The sequence below is a fragment of the Xenopus laevis genome, chromosome 9_10S (genome assembly GCF_017654675.1).
Source record: "Xenopus laevis strain J_2021 chromosome 9_10S, Xenopus_laevis_v10.1, whole genome shotgun sequence".
NCBI lineage: Eukaryota > Metazoa > Chordata > Amphibia > Anura > Pipidae > Xenopus > Xenopus laevis.
Genome location: NC_054388.1, coordinates 87,449,354 through 87,470,176, shown reverse-complemented (window position 1 = coordinate 87,470,176; position 20,823 = coordinate 87,449,354).

Genomic DNA, 20,823 nt, shown 5'->3' with positions numbered 1-20,823 from the left:
TGTGCAGGGCTTCCAATCTCCTATAGTATTTGAAGGAGGCTCCTAAAGACTGGGGAAATGCAGAAGATCTAATCTACATGAAGACCAAAAGCTCAGTTGTAGGAAACCCTTCTTAATGTGCATCCACCATGTGCTTTACAGTTAGCCCTTTCTGATGCTTCTCTTATGGCAATTCCAAACAGAAACCTTTAGGAAATCCTTGAGAATAGAGTACTTATCTGCATGAACACTGCACTGTATCCATACCCCATTGCACCCCAACCAACCTTTGATCCTACTGAATAAATGTGGAAAGTAGTGATGGGCGAATCTCTCCGGGTTTGCTGAAAAATTAGTGAATTTCCTGCAAAATTCGCGAAAATTCATGTACAATCGTGAAAGCGGAATGTTCACAAAAAAATTCATGAAATTCGGGCATTTTCATAAAAAAATCTTGAAATTCGTCCGTTTTCACGAAAATGTTTAGAAATTCGGCCGTTTTCACAAATTTTTTTGACATTCGGGCGTTTTCACAAAAAATGTGGGAAATTCGCCCGTTTTCACGAAAAATTCATGAAATTTGGACGTTATCACGAAAAATTCGTTAAATTTGGACGTTTTCACGCAAAATCAAGCAATTTGAATCTTTTCACAAAAAAATCTAGCATTTGGAAAGTTTTTACTAAATAATCGGGAATTGCCGCAGGCGAATTTTCACCGGCAAATTTTCGCGGCGAAACACGGGAATTTGCCGCGAATTTGTGCCTGCCGAATTTATTCGCCCATCACTAGTGGAAAGTGCTAAATGTCTGTTGAACATAGGCCTCCACTTGTATAAGATGTGCACATAGTGGACATATTTTCTATAATGAATTCACTGAAAATTTGTATTCAAATGTATTCAAAACAAAGAGAATTTGTACAGCAGTAGGAAGAGATAACAGAACTTGGCACATAAAGTAAACAAGCAAATCCCTTGCCCTAAAGAGTAAAGGATCTTTTATGTGTTATTTGAAATGTGGATCACTCTTTTACTTTTCAATGATCTCATGACATCAATAGTAATTCTCAATACATTAAACCATGAACAGACAGTAAAGTGGGATTTCATGATGCTGTATATTTTTGCATTAATAAATCACTGCTCAGAGACAAGCTGCAAAGTAACATTTTGTGTGAAAGCAGCAAAACAATTGTATTGCTTAAAACAAAATGACGGCTATCTCAGCAGCAAGGCTTGTGCAATATGCAAGCTTGGACAAGTAGCTCTGTGCTGCTGTTATCTCTGTGCCATGCTTTTGTTCCAACCATAAAATCTAGACAATGCAATCCCAAGACAAAAAGAGGCAATTACATATGCAAAACAGTGTGCGCAATTTTTAGATGCAAATTGCTATGTTTTTTCCACAATGTTGCATTCCCGGAATTCCAGAATCATTGCAGCCAAGCACAGATTTTTGGGTGCCATGATTGCACCCAATGAGCTCACATGATAAACCATGAGATATATTTTTTCTTGTTGAATTTAATCTGGCCCAATGAATAATGCAATTCACGTTTTTGCAAAGTGGGTAGAGAACTTTGGCATGTTCAGGGTTGTATAGCCCCAACACATTCGACTGCATGGGTACATTGTCAATATGAATGATAGAACTGTATCATATCTATAAATGCTTTGCAAACTTTATTCGGTTATAGAGAAGCATCCTGGCTGTTAAGTGCAGACATATCTTTTTTGGTCAGAAAAGCTTTAACTAAATGATACTTTTAAAAAGTTGCAGGAAAAGTTCTTCAATGGTCGACTATTGTTTAGAAGATTATAGTTTATTAAAGCAATATTGGCAAATTGCCATGTAAATCCACTGGAGCGTGTCAGAATTTGAGGCACCAATATGCCAATGTTCCCTCAATCTACCCAATCCATTGTTTTTTACTTTATAATCACATTCCCTCAGTCTGGTGGGCTTTGATAAGCTGCAGTTGGGGCAATTCTGTTTCCCAAGCCACCCTGAGGTACTAGACCTGGTGCAAATTTTAAGCCTGCAATTATTGTACTCATTAAGCTAAAGACATGGTATTTTTTTTGTTTGACTGCACAAAATTGCCTTCCTTTAGGGAAAACAAAGCATCTGAAAATACTCAGTATTGGAAACACTCTCCAGTCATTTCATTCCACCTGAGGGGCTGTCCAAAAAGTTTCTTTCTTCCGACAAGTTCACATAAACTGCAACCATCGCACTCTTTTTAAAATAGTCTATATCTAAGCAAAAAACATTTGTTGGTTGGATTAAAATAATAAACTCTGATTTAAATGCACCACCATTAAGTGAAGTGAAGTAAAAGGGTCTGACAAATTTGCTGAGTATCAGGATGACCTGGAACTCTATAGAACAGATCTTCCATGAGAAAAAATGGTAAATGGGGTGGTAAAAAATGTGCTTATGAGGCAGTATGTTCTATTCATTGTTGAACACTCTAGTAACAAAATGGGCGAGACAGAACAGGGGGAACTTTTTTTTAACTTTTTTAGCTAGCTGTGCAAGTAAAGAAATGTTTATGCAAATTGTTTCTTATTATTCCTGTCTTGAGAAACTTTATGTTTCTGTGCTGTTGAGTTTATAAGCGTGCCCTTGTCTTTTCTTCTGCTTATTGCTTAAGCATTCAATTATCTAAATATCTGCTGCCTTCTTATGAGAACAACGCCAGTGTTGTCAAAGTGAAAGTATTGCCTGCTTGTAAAGAAGTTGTTTTTGATGTCAAAAATCAGCTTGTTTCATTCTAATTGTCTGCAGTTAAAAAGGCATCTGTCTGCATTACAAAGACTTTATGCAAGAATTACCAAGAGACTAAGAAACGGCTTTCTCTCCGCATGAACGAAAAATATTGCCTTTTCTGCCATGTCGCTGTGTGAAGCTGGTTGAAATCTTCATTGTAAAGGCAAGTTAAATCAGATGTGTAATCTTCTCATTATTGCTTTCTGGATTTGTGCTGTTTAAGGAAATCAACAAACAACAAGGGATCCTGAGATGTGTTGATTGCAAATACTCCATAGGTATCATGTGATTGTGCACTGACAATTCTGCAGCATCACCATCTTATGTAGCACACCCGTAGGTGGGCCTAAAAGTGAACTTGCAGCCTGTCTATCCCTAGAAGCCCTTAGGCTGTAGGCAACTCCCTGCAACTTAGCATATATTTAGGAAAAACATAGGAATTTTATAATAAAATATTCAAGACAATTTTCAGCATTTTTACATAAAGCAGATTCATTTCTAACTTAGTTCTGTGCCAATACAGATTCTTGAACAAATTTTAAATTGTCTCAAGTGAAACTCTGCCACCTCTGAAGGCAAACAAACTATAAGCCTTAATAGGATGGAGAAGGTTAAGAAAAACATTAGGTTCTACCTGCCAAAATAATTACATTCACTGTGACCGTAAGACTTGCTGTTTGTGCAAACTGATTAGCAGTTAATATCATGACTTTCGGGTTATTTTAAAATCAAATGCCGTTGGAGAACTTATTAGCAAGCAGAGCCGTACAATGATATGGATCACAAGGAATAATTGAAAATATTTAGCTGGGAAAATATAGCCCTTTCCCTTAACAGAATGCAATCAGAAAACTATCGAGTTTGTTGCCAGTGGCAGGTATTTTACAGCAAGCCGTTTACTGAAAGGAAGCCATTTCCTTCTTTATTGCTACAACATAAAAAGTATTAAGAAAAGAAAAGGGAAACAAGATTTTTTTATATATTTCTCCTAGTGCAGTAACTGATTTTGATATATTTCTCCTAGTGCAGAAACTGACTTTTGAATATTTAATCACAGTTTTATATTTGAGGAGGGTCAAAGAATGAGGGGACCTTTGCCTGCACTTTGGTGTTTGCCAAATTCACTTTCTTTTGAACTGAAAATGAAAAGGGCTCAGATTGCTTCCGCTTTTGATGAAATAGTCTCACCTTCATCTTGATCAGCTAGAAGCAAGGTTGGGATTATTTGAGAAAAGGATGATGTACATAGGCCTTACAACCTCTATTTAAATTATAATCAATCTACAAAAGTTATTATTTAAGAGAATCAACCAGCTGCATGAATCCAAATAATTGTGGGAAGTAGCTTATTTTTATTATTTTAAAACTCTAGTTCTGAGAGCAGTTCACACAATTCTTCTATGTTTTGTTCTTCTTTAATATTCTCACACATAATACAACATTGGATATATCCTTGTTGGTATGCTATAGAAGAATGGAAATAGTATTTGCCACTTACAGTGTACCTTCTGAAACCAATGGTTAGGGACAAGTTCTGGCAACTACCAACAATATATTACCTGTTGTTCTTCTCACTCTGGTCTTGTAGGTATCCTTTTGACCACGGGGAAAAGGCCAGCTTTCTTAGGTACCTGTCCACTGACAGTTTGAACAAACCAACAAACTTCTTTATTTATTCCAGGCATGTTATTCTGGTAACATCAGAATTTTGCTCTTAGCAAAATAGCATATGAACAAAGCATAAGTAACATATAATAAGTCAGCATATAGTTTCACAGTTGCAATAATACTTGTGGTCTGACCTCTCTGGAGGTGGAAGCCTTAATGCTAATCTTGGTCGTGGTCCCTGAAACTCAACCCCTTGGATTCCTAGACCTTACCATCGCAGGATACTAACCCCACTTTGCTCCTTGGTCCAGCCTTAAACTGCTTGGATAGCAATATCCTGAGACTCCTGGAGTGACTATTAAAAGGCAACGCTATTGTTAGCTTTACTTAACTGGCCTGGCCACCTCTTCAGACCCATTTCTGTACCCATCTTATCGCTAGGTGGATCCAGGAAAAAGACCCCCAGTGGAAACACTGCCACTTACTGGGAACTACTGTCGTTTATAATAACTCTCACCCAGGAGAAGGATGTAACTACCCAAGGTTAAACAAGGACCACCTAAGGTGTCCAAACTATAGGGAGACTGGGTGAAATGCAGCTAAATTCTCAGGGTCCCTACGTCCTCAAATAGATGTTGTTTGCACAAACATATCATATAGCTGTTAATGCATGTCTGTTCATATTAAAAGAAGCTAAATCTATGATTTCTACTAGAAACGCCACCTCATGCTATACATGAGTCAAAAAGAATTTCAATTAAGAAAGCTCAAGGTTAAAGGAAAAAAATAGCCTTATGATAGCCTTATGTTTAACATGTCCTTTAGATTTAATGTGCATTGAAAGGGGTAAAGTAGAAATACAGAACATACAGATAAAGTTTACACACATAGGAAAACATTGTTAAATTCTATATTTTAGCAAGCGTTGCTCATAGAAGCCAGAATAAATTATCATACAATGATCACTTTAAATATTACCTTGAGGGTAAGATAGCAGCACAGTCACATACACCCAATTAAAGTGACACAGTAAATGTGTGTTGAGCTATTATTTACCAGTTTTAGTTCTCTCTAATGTCCCATTTAAAGTTAAATATTTCCAATAAGACATACTGAGAATAATGTATCCACCAGAGTGAACAAATGCAAGGATGAAAACTTTTTTCTACTGATAATATATTTTCTAGCCTTTCATGATTTAATTTTGCCATTTTTTGTGTTTAATATCCAGGATTACAAATTATAACTGATGTTTTTTGTGGAAATTCAACTCCTGCTATATGTGGCATTTGTGCTGTAGTTTGGAGATAGCAAGACCCTTACTACTTCTGCTCTCACAAATTTAGCAGAGTTGTACTAAAGATTATATTCTTCCCTATTTATATAGGTTTTAATCAATATTAGTTGTATTTTATATCTGGGAATGGAAAACAACTCACGACAATGGGAAAATGGCCTTATCAACCTGAGCAAATAAGGCGGTGAAATATATCTTTTATATCTTTTATTTACATAGCTACAGTAGGTTATAGGTTAGTTAGTCAGCCAGCAAGTGGCACCAAGCAATAAGGTTGGACTGAAGGGAAATGAATTCACCTGCAGGAGTCTATAAAAGGGAGTGACTGAGCAGGGCACTTCTTTTGTTTGGCCTATGAACATCTGATGGCAAGACAAACTTCTGAGGAGATTGGGGGGTTGTGGAAGCACTCCTAAGGCTAAATCAAAGTATATTTAAGTATAATGGAAGTGCTACTTACAATGCACTTCCCTGGGCCCCTGTCTCATAAGTAATTCAATATAAATGCAAGTGCATGTGTTTACAAAAACAGGGGTTTTTTAGTTACAAAGTTATGATCATAAAGTTGAAAAGCCACCATACCACGTCAAGGTGAACCCCATATGGCGGTCCCTAACTTGTTTATTCTCAGGTCATAATATAAAAAGACAATTCTCTGCATAATAGCATTACCTGTATTCAGTGTTTGTGGAACATTGGTTTCACTCTGGAGCCTAGATCCTCCCCCGCCAGTTAAGGCTTTTAAGAGAAAAAAACCCCTATACTTAGTATATAGGGGTGGGTATGGGGTGCTATTAAAAACCACATGAAGCTAAGCCACAGCTTCAGGCTAATACAATGTACAAAATTGGGGGGTTGTGGAAGCACTCCTAAGGCTAAATCAAAGTATATTTAAGTATAATGGAAGTGCTACTTACAATGCACTTCCCTGGGCCCCTGTCTCATAAGTAATTCAATATAAATGCAAGTGCATGTGTTTACAAAAACAGGGGTTTTTTAGTTACAAAGTTATGATCATAAAGTTGAAAAGCCACCATACCACGTCAAGGTGAACCCCATATATACTAATGGTGGTCCTATGCTTTTAAATATGGGCGTTGGTTTGGGCAATCTCTCTCTCTTAAAAGCCTTAACTGGCGGGGGAGGATCTAGGCTCCAGAGTGAAACCAATGTTCCACAAACACTGAATACAGGTAATGCTATTATGCAGAGAATTGTCTTTTTATATTATGACCTGAGAATAAACAAGTTAGGGACCGCCATATGGGGTTTACCTTGACGTGGTATGGTGGCTTTTCAACTTTATGATCATAACTTTGTAACTAAAAAACCCCTGTTTTTGTAAACACATGCACTTGCATTTATATTGAATTACTTATGAGACAGGGGCCCAGGGAAGTGCATTGTAAGTAGCACTTCCATTATACTTAAATATACTTTGATTTAGCCTTAGGAGTGCTTCCACAACCCCCCAAACTTCTGAGGAGGACCACAAGGATGGCTGACCTTTAGCTAGAACCAGGGGGAAGTACGAACATGGTGTCCTGAGACCATCTTAGAGGTGGTGAGGAAGCTGTTAGGGTAGCAAGGATGTCTTTGCCCCTGACAAGGAGGTAGTAATTAGGGTTAATACCCTTGGGCAATTGTGCACCACTTAGCGACTGAGAAATTCAGGTGTCGGTTATTAGGGAACCTACAGACTGTAGTTAGACAGACAGGTTGAGCTAAATTCACCCTAATGATCTGCTACATCTATAGTTTTGTAATAGTGTAAGTACACAACTAAACATAGGAACTAAACCCTAGAAATGAATAGGGCTAAAAATGCCATGTTTTATATACTGCACTTATTGCACCAGCCTAAAGTTTCAGCATCTTAATAGTAGCAATGATCCAGGACTTCAAACTTGTCACAGGGGGTCACCATCTTGGAAAGTGTCTGTGGCACTCACATGCTCAGTGGGCTCTGAGCAGCTGTTGAGAAGCTAAGCTTAGGGGTTGTTGCAAATTATCCAGCAGAACATGAGGTTTGTCTGTAATATAAGCTGATGCTACAGGGCTGATTATTAAATTCTGATGCCAATTGCACTGGTTTCTGTGCTGCCATGTAGTAATTATCCATATTAATTAGTAATCAGCCTTATACTGTGACATTTATATTCTATGTGTACTGTATATTTTGAGTCTGTCCCTAAATTCAGTAACTGACAGCACCATGGAACATTCCTCACCTACTTCTTTAGTTTAACTTTCCTTTGAAAATCTAATTTAGGCATTGTTAAATAATTAACATTTCTTTTACATATAAAGTGTAATTGATGCGTTGTGGAAAGGATGTGTTCACATTTTCCCATGGGTGATACAGTTATTCCCTAGTTTGTAAAGGGAAGGGGACCTCATAGTTCTTTTTATTTTGGGCTCCACTTTTTTCAAACAATGCCTACAAGAAAAAAAGTAAATTGTCAAGTATCCTAATTAATTAAACCCATTTTTAGACAATATTTTTTTCATTCATAATTTTTGAATGATTTCCTAAAACAGTTATGAAATCTATTTCACGGTAGCAAGTCATAGGAACAAATTAGCATTTGGCTTCCGTGGAGGAAAGTCCCTGTGGGTTCTACTTGAAAGTAAATTTACATTTGTTTTATGAAAACCCACCAATGTGTTTGTATTAGAATGATCACATTTTTTTCATTATAATAGAATGTTTAATGTTTGATCTTTCAAACTGGTTACAGACTTTAGTTAGGAAACTTTTAGAAAAACAGACTTGTATTATGAAAGGTCTCTGCCTAAATCCTATAGGGAAATGTTTATTTAAATTCAGCAATGAATCAGTTATGTCTAGGGCCTCTGGTTAGAAATATTTAGCCTTCTGGGTGTAAAAATGAGAGCAGATTAATGTGTCAGTCTGGGTAACAAGGGATTTCTTGTGTTCTTTGGGATTTGAGATGAGTAGGATCTGAAAAAAATCTTATTTGCCAATTAACACTCACCAATACATCAGATATAGTACAGCCCCAGTGATTCCTTAGATGTGCCGATAAGGATCCCTGGCAAAGCTGTTGTGGCTTTAATATGTATTGGTTATAATGCAATATCATTGGTTGGGATGCCATGTATGGACAAATAGTTACCAAATTTGATCCTAGCCAATTGGATAGGTAGATTTGGTCACCAAACCGAGATATCTATCTGTTCTATTTTTCTCTAATTACATTGTGTAAGCCAATTGCTGCATAAAATGCTAATCCATCAATTGCATACAATTATAGAAGTGGATAACCTAATTTCATGCCTGAAACAGGCCAACAACAACATACACTGCCTGTTCAATGGAAACCTTATTATGTACAGAACCAAGCAAAACAGAGTCCTACTTTGACTCGTGACTTATCATACTCATTTACTCTTTCTACTTGCAGGCAGATATTGGGGTGACAAATTTTACATATATAGACAAACGAATGTAGGGGGAAAAAACTTGATCCTGATTTGAAATTCTATAAATATTCCATCAACTCAAAGATCTTACACTGAAGATCTCATTACCCCAAATTATCCGTATTTAGCTTTGGAGGTGTATTATTTTAATTTTAGGCATTAACAGATTGATTTGTAAAATATTCGCTTATGGAAAAGTTCACTGATAAACCTAAAAATATATTTTGATTATTCCCACTCAACCACTCTATCTTGGAAGGAAGGTGAAGTAAAAGAAGTGAGTCAAACAAAATGCAGGTAGCGTGGGCATAGATCTTGTCACCGAGGAACAGGAATTGTTTTAAAACTTAAAACGGTAACACCAAACATATTTCCCATGTGTGTTCAGCATTTCTCTGGGCCAGGGATGTAAGTTTGTCTGGTCATTTTTAAGAATGCTGACCTAGGCAACCAGAGGAGGCAGTAAATTACATAACTGTACACTTTGTATAATAATTGCCCAGTGCACCCCATTAATTTTTATTATTGGATGTACGCTTTTCAAAAATTAGAACAGTGGCCCCCAAAAAAATGATAAAGGTAAATAAATTTATTGTAATCATTTCAGAAAAACTCCAGGTTAAAACATTCTGGACAACAGCTGTAATCATACAAGTATTACTATATTTGCTGGTCAGACTTTTAAAGGGGAAAAACACCATTTTTTCATAGAAAAAAAACTTGAATTTTTCGAGATTTATTAAACTCCAATAGTGTTAAAAGTCTGAATAAAAAAGTAGTCCAACTCAGACCCGCCAAGTTCATGTAGAAGTCAACGGCAGATGTCACATTGAAATCCTGATCATGCGCTGGGTTTCGTTCAATAATTCGATGATTTTGTGGTTTCAAGCGTCAAATCCAAAAAAGTCACAGTATTCCACAACAAATCCAAAATATCATATGATTTGGATTTTTGCGATTTTATTGGCTTTTTTTCTCGCACAAGAAATTTTTTGAAAATGTATTGGTAAATATGGGGGAAAATTCAATGCGAATTTGGTCCAAGTAGTTTTCAGAAAATAGTGAGAACTTTTTTTATTTTGGTAAATAACCCAATAAGAGTGAAAATCCAAAAATACGTATGAATTCGATTTTTTCATGATTTTATTGGGTTTTTGGAAAATGTAAATAGGGGGGAAAGTCAGTCTGGATTTGGTCAAAGTAGTTTTCAGAAAATAGTGAGAACTTTTTGGATTTTGGTAAATAACCCCCTAAGAGTGAAAAGCTCCAACATGTCAGAATGTACATTTTGGAAAATCATTCACAAAAAATGCTTGCGATTCCAAAAAAGGTTATTGAATGCCCTGCAAATCAAAATTTGCATGTCCCAATGTAATATTCTTCCTTAGGCTTTTCTTGTATTACAAATTTTAGCACCTGCTTGAAGTTGGCTTAAATTTTTGGAGAAAACGTAACAACGTTTTCATTATTAAGTTTTATTACATACACAAACTATCAAATTCACAATCGCTATCCTACTGTCAAGTGAGGGGGTAAAGGCAACAATGTTAACTTTGCAACCATTTATTTGCATTGCCAATGAAATGCGAACAGTTTTTTGTGTTAGCAACCAATATTACATTCCCCCATATGTGTTTCTAATGCCATAAACTCAAAGAGCCCAGTGCAGAATAAAACACAAAGCCCCATGGCACCTGTATTATGTTCCCTTCCCAGCGTGAGACAGGGCTGCGTAGTCCATTAGAGATATTGTAATTAAGTCCTGCAGTTTCCAGATGTGCTTCTAAATAGAGAAGCCAGATCAATTCAGAAAATTACATCATAGGCTAAAAGCCTGCTGTGAATTACTGACAGAATAACCCAACTTTTCCCCTCGCAAAGCATTAAACTGCATAATTACTCCTGTATGAAAACAATGCTTTTAAGAAGAAGCTTAGGCGCACACATTGCCAGGAATTCTATTGTTCCATATTTCTTTGTCAGACTTCTAGATCCAGCCAGTTTACATATGTAGTCTCTTTATATTCAGAGATCTTTCTTGTGTTCTGCCTTCTCCTGTGTCCAGCATCAGTGGCGTAACTAGATATTTACTGGGCACCACAGAAAATTCTTTATTAGGTCCCCAAAATGTCTAGTGCAGTGGTCCCCAACCAGTGGCTCATGAGCAACATGATGCTCACCAACCCATTCAATGTTTCTCAGATGCTTATTATTGAAGGCAAGTTTTGGTTCCATAAAAACTAGGTATACTGCCAAAGAGAGCCTCTTGTAGTCTGACAATCCACATAAAGGCTACCAATAGCCAATCATAGCCCATATTTGGCACCCCAGGAACTTTTTGCATGCTTGTGTTGCTCTCCAACTTTTTTAATGTTTGATGTGGCTCACAGGTAAAAAAAAAAGTTGGGGATCCCTGGTCTAGAGGTTGACCTGCTTTACACATATTTATTGAAATGATACATAAATTAGGGTCTCGTGGGACCCCTATAACCCCTGGGCCCCCCTGCAGTGTAGGGTCTGCTTCCTCTGTAGTTACACCCCTGTCCATTGTTACTCCTTTGTTATTTCATCTGCCCCTTTCCCCAGAGTAGTTGCTGCAGTGCCTACATATCAAAATCTCTCAATATATCTATATATATATTTATTTTTTGTTATTATCCAGAATGCTCGGGACCTGGGGTTTTCCGGATAAGGGATCTACGTAATTTGGATCTCCATACCTTGTTTGTTGAAAAAAACATTCAAACATGAATTAAACCCAGTAGTATTGTTTTGTCTCCAATACTGATTAATTATATCTTAGCATCAAGTATAAGGTACTGTTTTATTATTGCAGAGAAAAAGGAAATCTTTTTTATCAAGTTTACCTTCACTATTCCTCTCTCAGCATTTGTTTCTCTTCATTCTCTCTTCATGCAGGAGGAGTTGGGTTTCAGATATTCATTGGCAGTTAGATCCAATATATTTTAAAGGGAGGCTCATTTTGCCTAGAAGCTGTATTAGAGCTCACCCTATTAAAATCGCCAGAAATCCTGTCTCTCTACATGTAGTTATTTTGTTAGATTTTGTTTGTACTGGAATTTGTTATTTACCGTATATACTCGAGTATAAGCCGAGTTTTTCAGCCCCCAAAATATGCTGAAAAACTCTACCTTGGCTTATACTCGGGTCAAGCACAAAAACGGTCGCCGGCGTCTAAGAATAGTCGCCAAGAATATTCGCCGGCATCCAAAAATGGTCGCCAGCATCCAAGAATGGTCGCCAGCATCCAAAAATGAGATGCCGGCACCTCCAATGGGAGCAGAAACGCTCAATTGTTTGATTGAAACTTACCAGAAGCTGCTGCATTTCTCACCCTTGGCTTATACTCGAGTCAATAAGCTTTGGAGGTAAAATTAGGTAAAATTAGGTACCTCGGCTTATACTCGGGACGGCTTATTCTAGAGTATATACGGTAAGTGAACTCTAATACATCTTCTAGGAAAGGGAACCCCATATAAGATATATTGGATCTGACTGTCAATGCCCCCAACTCCTGAATTAAGACAGAATGAAGAGAAACAGATGCTGAGAGAGGAATAGTGAACATAAACTTGATTATTTCAGAAACGATGCAGAATATTTAATTGATTGTATATACAAAGTTTCAGTATGATGAAGCTTTTATTAAATTTTCATTTTCAAGATAGTTCCCCTTTAAAAGTGAGAGAAAAAACTCACATTATAGCAGTTTCCTATAATTGTGTGATATTAACTAAAAATCACATAAACAGAGACTAAATCATAAATTAAAGGACCAGTAACATCAAAAAATGTTTTTTAAAAAATTCGTTAGTATACAGAGAAAAAAAACCCACCAAGACAAATGAAACTTTAAAATAGCAAAGCCTTTATTAAGAAATAACTTACCGAAACTCCGCTTGCGTTCCTCTTTAGAAACGATTCATCGTGTGATGCTCAATTTCTTCTCCCTGGCTATCTCCTATAAGGAAGGCAGGGAGGAGAAATTGAGCGCTGCACGATGGATCGCCCGATCGCTTTCTGAAGAGGAGCGCAATTAGAGTTTTGGTAAGTTATTTCTTAATAAAGACTTTGCGATTATAAAATTTAATTTGCCATGGTGTTTTTTTTTTATGTTTACTAACATTTTTTTTTTAAACAAAATGTTTTGATGTTACTGGTCCTTTAAATTATTATTTAGTTTCTGTGTATGTGATTTTTATTCTTGTTGCTTACGTTGCTTATTACAGACATGCAAAGGGAAAGAATACAGCATCCTGGATGAAGGATCCTGCATGCATGTGAAACTACAATCTTCTAACTACAATATTAAAAAAAATGCAAAAATACATACAGTTAAATTATGTTGTAGAAATATATTGGTACAGGTATATGACCTGTTATCCAGAATGTTTAGGACCTGGGGTTTTCCAGATAATGGATGTTTCCGTAATTTGGATCTTCATACCTTAAGTCTACTACAAAATCATGTAAACATTAAATTTACCCATTAAGCTGGTTTTGCTTTCAATAAGGATTAATTATATCTTAGTTAGGATCAAGTACAAGGTACTCTTTTATTAATACAGAGAAAAAGGAAACTGTTTTAGGATTATTTGGATAAAATAGAGTCTATGGGAGAAGGCCTATCCATAATTTGGAGCTTTCTGGATCCCATACCTGTATATATAGTTTATGTGAGTGTATGGAAGGGTCAGTGTTTGTGTGTATGTGTGCTGGGTTTCATTTGGAGGTGTTGAACTTGATGGTCTTTTTTCCACCCAATAATATATATAATTGGATTTAAAATATGTTTCCTATTGCTTTGACTTCCCCTTCAAGTTAATATTGGGCATTAAAGGGCATGCCAAGTCTAAAATAGAATAAGGCTAGAAATGGTGTATTTTGTATACTAAATATAAACATGAACTTACTGCACCACAAGCCTAATCAAACAAATGAGTTATGCTTTCAAAGTTGGCTACAGGGGGTCACCATCTTGTAACTTGTAAGACTGTGTGCACATGCTCAGTGTGGTCTGGGCTGCTTAGGGATTGTCATAAACAAAGCTGCTTGAGTTCTGCATGGCTGGGAAGTAAGGCGGGAGCTCCCCCTGCTGTTCATAAGTATGATTGTTTCCCTGCTCAGCAGTTAGGGACCGTCTGACAATTCCTATCCACAGCAGTAAATGAAGGGAGAATTTCACTGCATACAGTGAAACGGTAGTCATTTTTTAATTAAAGTATATTGGAGATAGGTTTCTTTTTCATTAAAGAAAGTAAAAATGGGATTTTTATTTTTTTGCCTTTACATGCCCTTTAAGTAGCATAAAGTATTCCATCTTTAGTATATGCCATTTTACTCCATGAACATGCACTCTGCTGCTGAATACGTGTAAAAATTATATAACGCCATTAATCCAATGACATATTAACAAGAGCAACTGTTGTGGTAATTGTGTGACAATGGGATATCAGGAAAAACAGAATTAAATACCTATTTTGTGTTATTTTCCCACCTATTTGCCTTTGTTACACATGAGAGAGAAAATGAGAGGTGTGGGTGTATAGTTATAAAGGCTGAAAGAACAGTGACTCAATTCCCTGAGCTGTGTAACAACTGCCCTAAATAATGCCTTCTATTATTATTACTCACACATAAAACTAGGTCTTCGTAAGTGAGACTGACAGAGCTGAGAGTGAAGGCGGAACGCCGACTCTTCTCACATTATAGCTCGCTGACCCTTATCACATCGTTTCCCTTTATTGTAGACCTTACGCGTAATCAAACCACCTGCTAGAATGCTTTGGGATACGCCCTCTGTCAGAGACGGATCAGCAAATTGTGCAGGCTCAGTGGATTAACATATGTTACTGCAAGTAGCCTTGGAGGAATCGAATCATCAGGCAGACGCAATTTGCAAAATTATCCAAAGGGTGATTTCACTGGTAAAGGAAAAAGAACTACAATAAACAACCCTTCATAGTGCTGCTCTCACTGCGGAGGCAGATGTCAGCTTGCCATGTGATATAAATATATTCAAGACATTTAAGCACCGAAATCCACTTAGGGAATATTGTTCAAGGCAAATACGTTATGGAACTAGTGTTCTCAGTTTGTGAAATTAGCTATTCTCACTTTACTAGGTACGATGGGAGGGTGCCACAAAGTGACACTTCTTAATGTATTTGCTTGCAGATAATTCAGGCTTAGTGCAGCTCCAAGCTGACATTTCCTAAAATAACATGCTCTACAGAAAAGAGCCAAAGCAATATTCATGATTAATAACGTCTGCTCTTTGGTGAGAAATTACTCCTGACACCAGTATGTTTGCCTAAAGTTTAAGCTGTGATGTTTTGGGGTTCCCACCCAAGATGACATTTGAGAATTTGGACACTGTATGCATCTGAAACGAAATGATTAATGTGGTTTTATGAAGAGAATAAAAAGGGCTGGTGTTTGTATATTTTGAAAGGGGTGATAAATGGCATAAACATTGTGTTATGTTTTGGGTAGCCGAGGATGAGTAGAGTATAACAGTGCTTTATTAGAAGAGTCATGCAGGCATTACACAACAGTAAGCTTTCACTTTCACTTTTAAGCTGTGTATGCAGAGTACAAGTCCTGTGCACAGTGACATCTGCAGGCCATTTGTATAAACACCACACATTGGTTGATCATTCACACTGCACATGTTATGTAATTTCATCAGATCTGATTCAGACCCATTTTTTTGTGAATATGATGAGTCTGTTTACTAAATACTTGGACCAACATAGAGCAATATCCTTGGGCATAACTGCAAGTGACTCCACACAGGGCCAGAAAACCTATTACTATTAATAAAAATATGGGCGAGGCAAATGGCGACAAACAATGTGATCTTTCACAAAACTCATTGCAGCTTCAAAGGGCAAAGGCACAATCACATATGTAGGGGATGAGGGTGGGTGGTGTTTAGTGGCACCAAAGGATAGACTACTCCCCCTAGCCTCACGCACCTCGACTTACACAACTTGCATTATAGTTTTTTTTGTATTATTATTTAAGGAGATTAGCGGGTTATGAGGAGGTTTTTGAGCAAAACATAATACCTTTACATAGTAGTTTAATTATTTATGTAAAGTTAAAGGGATACTGTCATCGGAAAACAAGTTTTTTTCAAAACACATCAGTTAATAGCGCTACTCCAGCAGAATTCTGCACTGAAATCCATTTCTCAAAAGAGCAAACAGATTTTTTTATATTCAATTTTGAAATCTGACATGGGGCTAGACATTTTGTCAATTTCCCAGCTGCCCCTGGTCATGTGATTTGTGCCTGCACTTTAGGAGAGAAATGCTTTCTGGCAGGCTGCTGTTATTCCTTCTCAAAGTAACTGAATGTGTCTCAGTGAGACATGGGATTTTGCTATTGAGTGTTGTTCTTAGATCTACCAGGCAGTTGTTATCTTGTGTTAGGGAGCTGCTATCTGGTTATCTTCCCATTGTTCTTTTGTTTGGCTGCTGGGGGTGAAAAGGGAGGGGGGATGATATCACTCCAACTTGCAGTACAGCAGTAAAGAGTGATTGAAGCCTATCAGAGCACAAGTCTTGGGGCAGCTGGGAAATTTACAATATGTCTAGCCCCATGTCAGATTTTAAAATTGAATATAAAAAAATCTGCTTGCTCTTTTGAGAAACGGATTTCAGTGCAAAATTCTGCTGGAGCAGCACTATTAACTGATCCATTTTGAAAAAAAAAAAAAAATACCATGACAGTATCCCTTTAAGTTAATATGTAAATATCTATTGATGGGTTGAAATAGAATGATATACCTTATGCAGATTTTCTTTATCATTCTGGTGATGGTACAGGAACCCTCTGACAGCAAGGATCCATACCTGTTAAGTTTTCTCCAAAGCTTCATAACTCATGGACTAGAGGACACACTTAAATGATATGTCCCGATTGCTGATAAAAAGTAGTGACATTTTAACTGAAAGTTGGAGGATGGATGATGGACCTGAGGCAAACGAGTGGAACAAAGCAGATAATTGTAACATTTTTTTAATCTTATACGGAGCTTTCTTACAGGGCTAGGATATATATCCACTCATCAGCAGAAAGACAGTTAACAGTGTAACATCACAGCAATTCATCATAAAAGTGCAGAGTCAGTAAGGGGTGACCAATGTCATGTTAACACAGGTCAGGTAAGTGAGTCAGAGACTATGGGGAAATAAAATGTGCAAAGAGAACAAACTGACACAGAAATAAGAATAAATAAGAATAAAAAATTGCCATGTCGCAATTTTTATTCTATAGCAAATCTTAATTGCTCATTGCAAACCTTTAACACCTGCTTGAGGGCTCTTACAGACGAGCTTTTTTACCTGCGCTCCCCTGCGTTCCGTTTTTCTGCGTTCAGCCGCAGGGGAGCGCAGGAATAGACGTAACAACTTTTGCAGTAATTGCAATAATTAAGAAGTTTTACAGTATTACATACACTGGGCAAACTAGAAAATTCGCAATTGCTATCCTAATGTCATGTGAGGGGCAAACTGTATATGTAAAATTGTTCAATTTATGAACATTTATTCGCATTTGTACAAAAATACAAATACTAAGGGGCCGATTCATTAACTTCGAGTGAAGGATTCGAAGGTAAAAAGCTTTGAATTTCGAAGTTTTTTTGGGCTACTTCGACCATCGAATGGGCTACTTCGACCTTCAACTACGACTATCGAAGGATTCGAAGTAAAAATCGTTCGACTATTCGACCATTCGATAGTCGAAGTACTGTCTCTTTAAAAAAAAATTTGACCCCCTAGTTCGGCAGCTAAAAGCTACCGAAGTCAATGTTAGCCTATGGGGAAGGTCCCCATAGGCTTTCCTAAGTTTTTTTGATCGAAGGATATTCCTTCGATCGTTGGATTTAAATCCTTCGAATCGTTGGATTCGAAGGATTTAATCGTTCGATCGAAGGAATAATCCTTCGATCGTACGATCGCAGAATTTGCGCTAAATCCTTCGACTTCGATATTCGAAGTCGAAGGATTTCAATTCCTAGTCGAATATCGAGGGTTAATTAACCCTCGATATTCGACCCTTGATGAATCGGCCCCTAAGCATTAGATAGGAAATGGGAGGAATAGCTGTAACTTACACTGTTGAAGTAGTGGAAGTGTTGTGGGGAGGAGTTTTTTGGGAATTTTAGGGCTCCTATATTCTTTGCAGAGGACTTTTACAGTCTTAGGCTACCACATTTTTTTCTCCTTTTTTTTTTCTCCTTTCACCCACCAAAGGAGGTGGGTAAAATTGGTCAGTGCACATTCCACGTGCTTTTTTTCCAAGGAATGGAATGAAAAAGAAGGAGCCAGTTTATGAAAAATAGGACCAACAGAGGTAAATAGTTAAGACCACCATTTGAGGTTTAATTTGGTACGGTATGATGACTTTGCAAATTATCTGATCTTAAGCTCATTATTAAAGAAGCCTGTATTTTTTAAATTGTTTGCACTTGCACATAATGAATTGCTTACAAAACACTGTCAAGACTGAGTGGTATGTTTATCACAATAGTTCACAATAGGGTCCAAATTACCCTGGCACCCATGCACTGATATGAATAACAGGCTGGAATATTAATAGAGAGGGCCTGAGTTGAAAGATGTTAGTAATAACTATGTTTATAGCCTTATAGAGCATTTGTTTTTTGATGGGGTCGGTGACCCCCATTTCAAAGCCAAAAAGAGTCAGAAGAAGGCAAATCATTCAAACACTATAAAAAAAAGAAAAAGTAAGGCCAATTGAAAAGTTGCTTAGGATTAGTGATTCTACAACATACTAAAAGTTAACTTAAGGGTGGACCACTCCTTTAACGACCTATTAAAGTTAGGGTGCAAGCTGAAAGCAATAAGGTCTGTTGCATATGTGTATCTTTAGCATTTTTCCTATCACTGGTTCCTGTATGTCAAAGCTCCTTTCATTTATTCATATTCATATTACAAGTGGTAACAGACAAGTCAAAATGCCCTGTGTCCCATTTGTCTAAACTGTGTCCTTATAATGTATTTTGAACTGGCAATCACACTTTCCTTAAAATAAATGTGTGTGCCATGTGCACCAGATGCATCAATAAATTCTGCTCCATCTTATTTGTTTTGTCCCATATGTGCATATATTTAGGCTGCATAATCTTTAGGGGTTACAACGAAACCCATAAAGAACCTCTAGATAAGAATGCAATATACAGTAAGAAACCCATTCAATATCTACCAGGAATTAAACCACTGAAATAGCCCAGACTAATTTACTGAGCCAGCAGGGGGATGTGTGCATTTGATTAGGTGTTAGCAAAAGTTAAAATAGAAATGATAAAGGTTTCATTTGTCTCTGTAATGACTGGAGCTATTGTAGTCTTTCTTAACAATATAATGCTTTATAGCTGAGCTTCAAAATTCTCACCAGAAAAAAAAGTCCCAATAATAGTCTGGTATTTTTAAGATTCTGGTGGGTCTAAAACTGAATTCATGACCACTGGGGATCTGCTTAGAGAAACGCAAGTCACCATCATAACAACATGTAAGGCGTTATTTCCTAAGGCACGTTTTTTTCCCTGCAGCCGCTTTGAATCCCAAAACGCAAAAAGTTGCAATAAAAAAGATGTGGTTTTTTTTCCCGTTTTTTTATGCCCCGAAGCTGTTGCAAGTTCGAATCTGAAAATACTCCATCCAAAACCTGCCTAATTCTTGTAAAAGTCAATGGCAGATGTCTCCTTAACTATTTGAAGATGTTTTAACCCTCACAAAATGTTTGGCGTTTTCGGGGATTGACGCTCGTTTTTCCACAACAATCCGAAAAAGTATCGGTTTTTCGCGATCCAATTTTTTTGTTATTTTTATTGAAAAATAAGGGCAAACCGTGGACTTTAGTTTGGTCGGACTTTTTTTATTTAAAAAAATCAGAAAAATGTGGATTTTGATAAATAACCCCCTTAATCTTTATAAATGTTTTTTGTTTTGTTTTTTATCTGACTCGCTCTTAAAATGTGTTCAAAACAGGAAACACACAATAGAAGTAGAAAACATATTTCCATATGAAAAGTTGTAAATCTAACATCCATCTTTATAGCTTGCCAGGCTCATGCCATCATTTGTCTGCACATATCAATCATTATGACTTTAGACAGTAGAAAATTATATAGCATGAAACATGTTCAGATTATACACATAAATCTAAAGGACAATGCTGGAGGCATTATTAGTTTAGAAGCTCTGAGTTAGGTAACTGTTTGAGCACTTGTGCGGTTTGTTGCTGTTTTTTTATTGGAAATTTTCCACTCTCTAAAATAGCACAGGCTCTGACTTTCTCACACTTACCATTCTGCCAATACAAAACCTGGATACAGGGGCGTAACTATAGAGGAAGCAGACCCTGCGGTTGCAGGGGGGCCCAGGAGTGTAGGGGGCCCAGTGAGACCCTAATTAATTAGCAATTTTAATATATCTTGGTAAAATAGGCCAACTTATAAATATTTTGGGACCCTGAATTGAATTTGCTATGGGGCCCAGTAACAACTAGTTACGCCACTGCCTGGATATTTCCAATAAACTGAATTTCATGCAAATATTAATAGACAAATCGATAATTGCTTGTACAATATTGTTGATATGAGAGTTAAAATAATGAAATCTCCGTTGGTAAAACTGCCCAAATACTTTCAAATAATAGAAT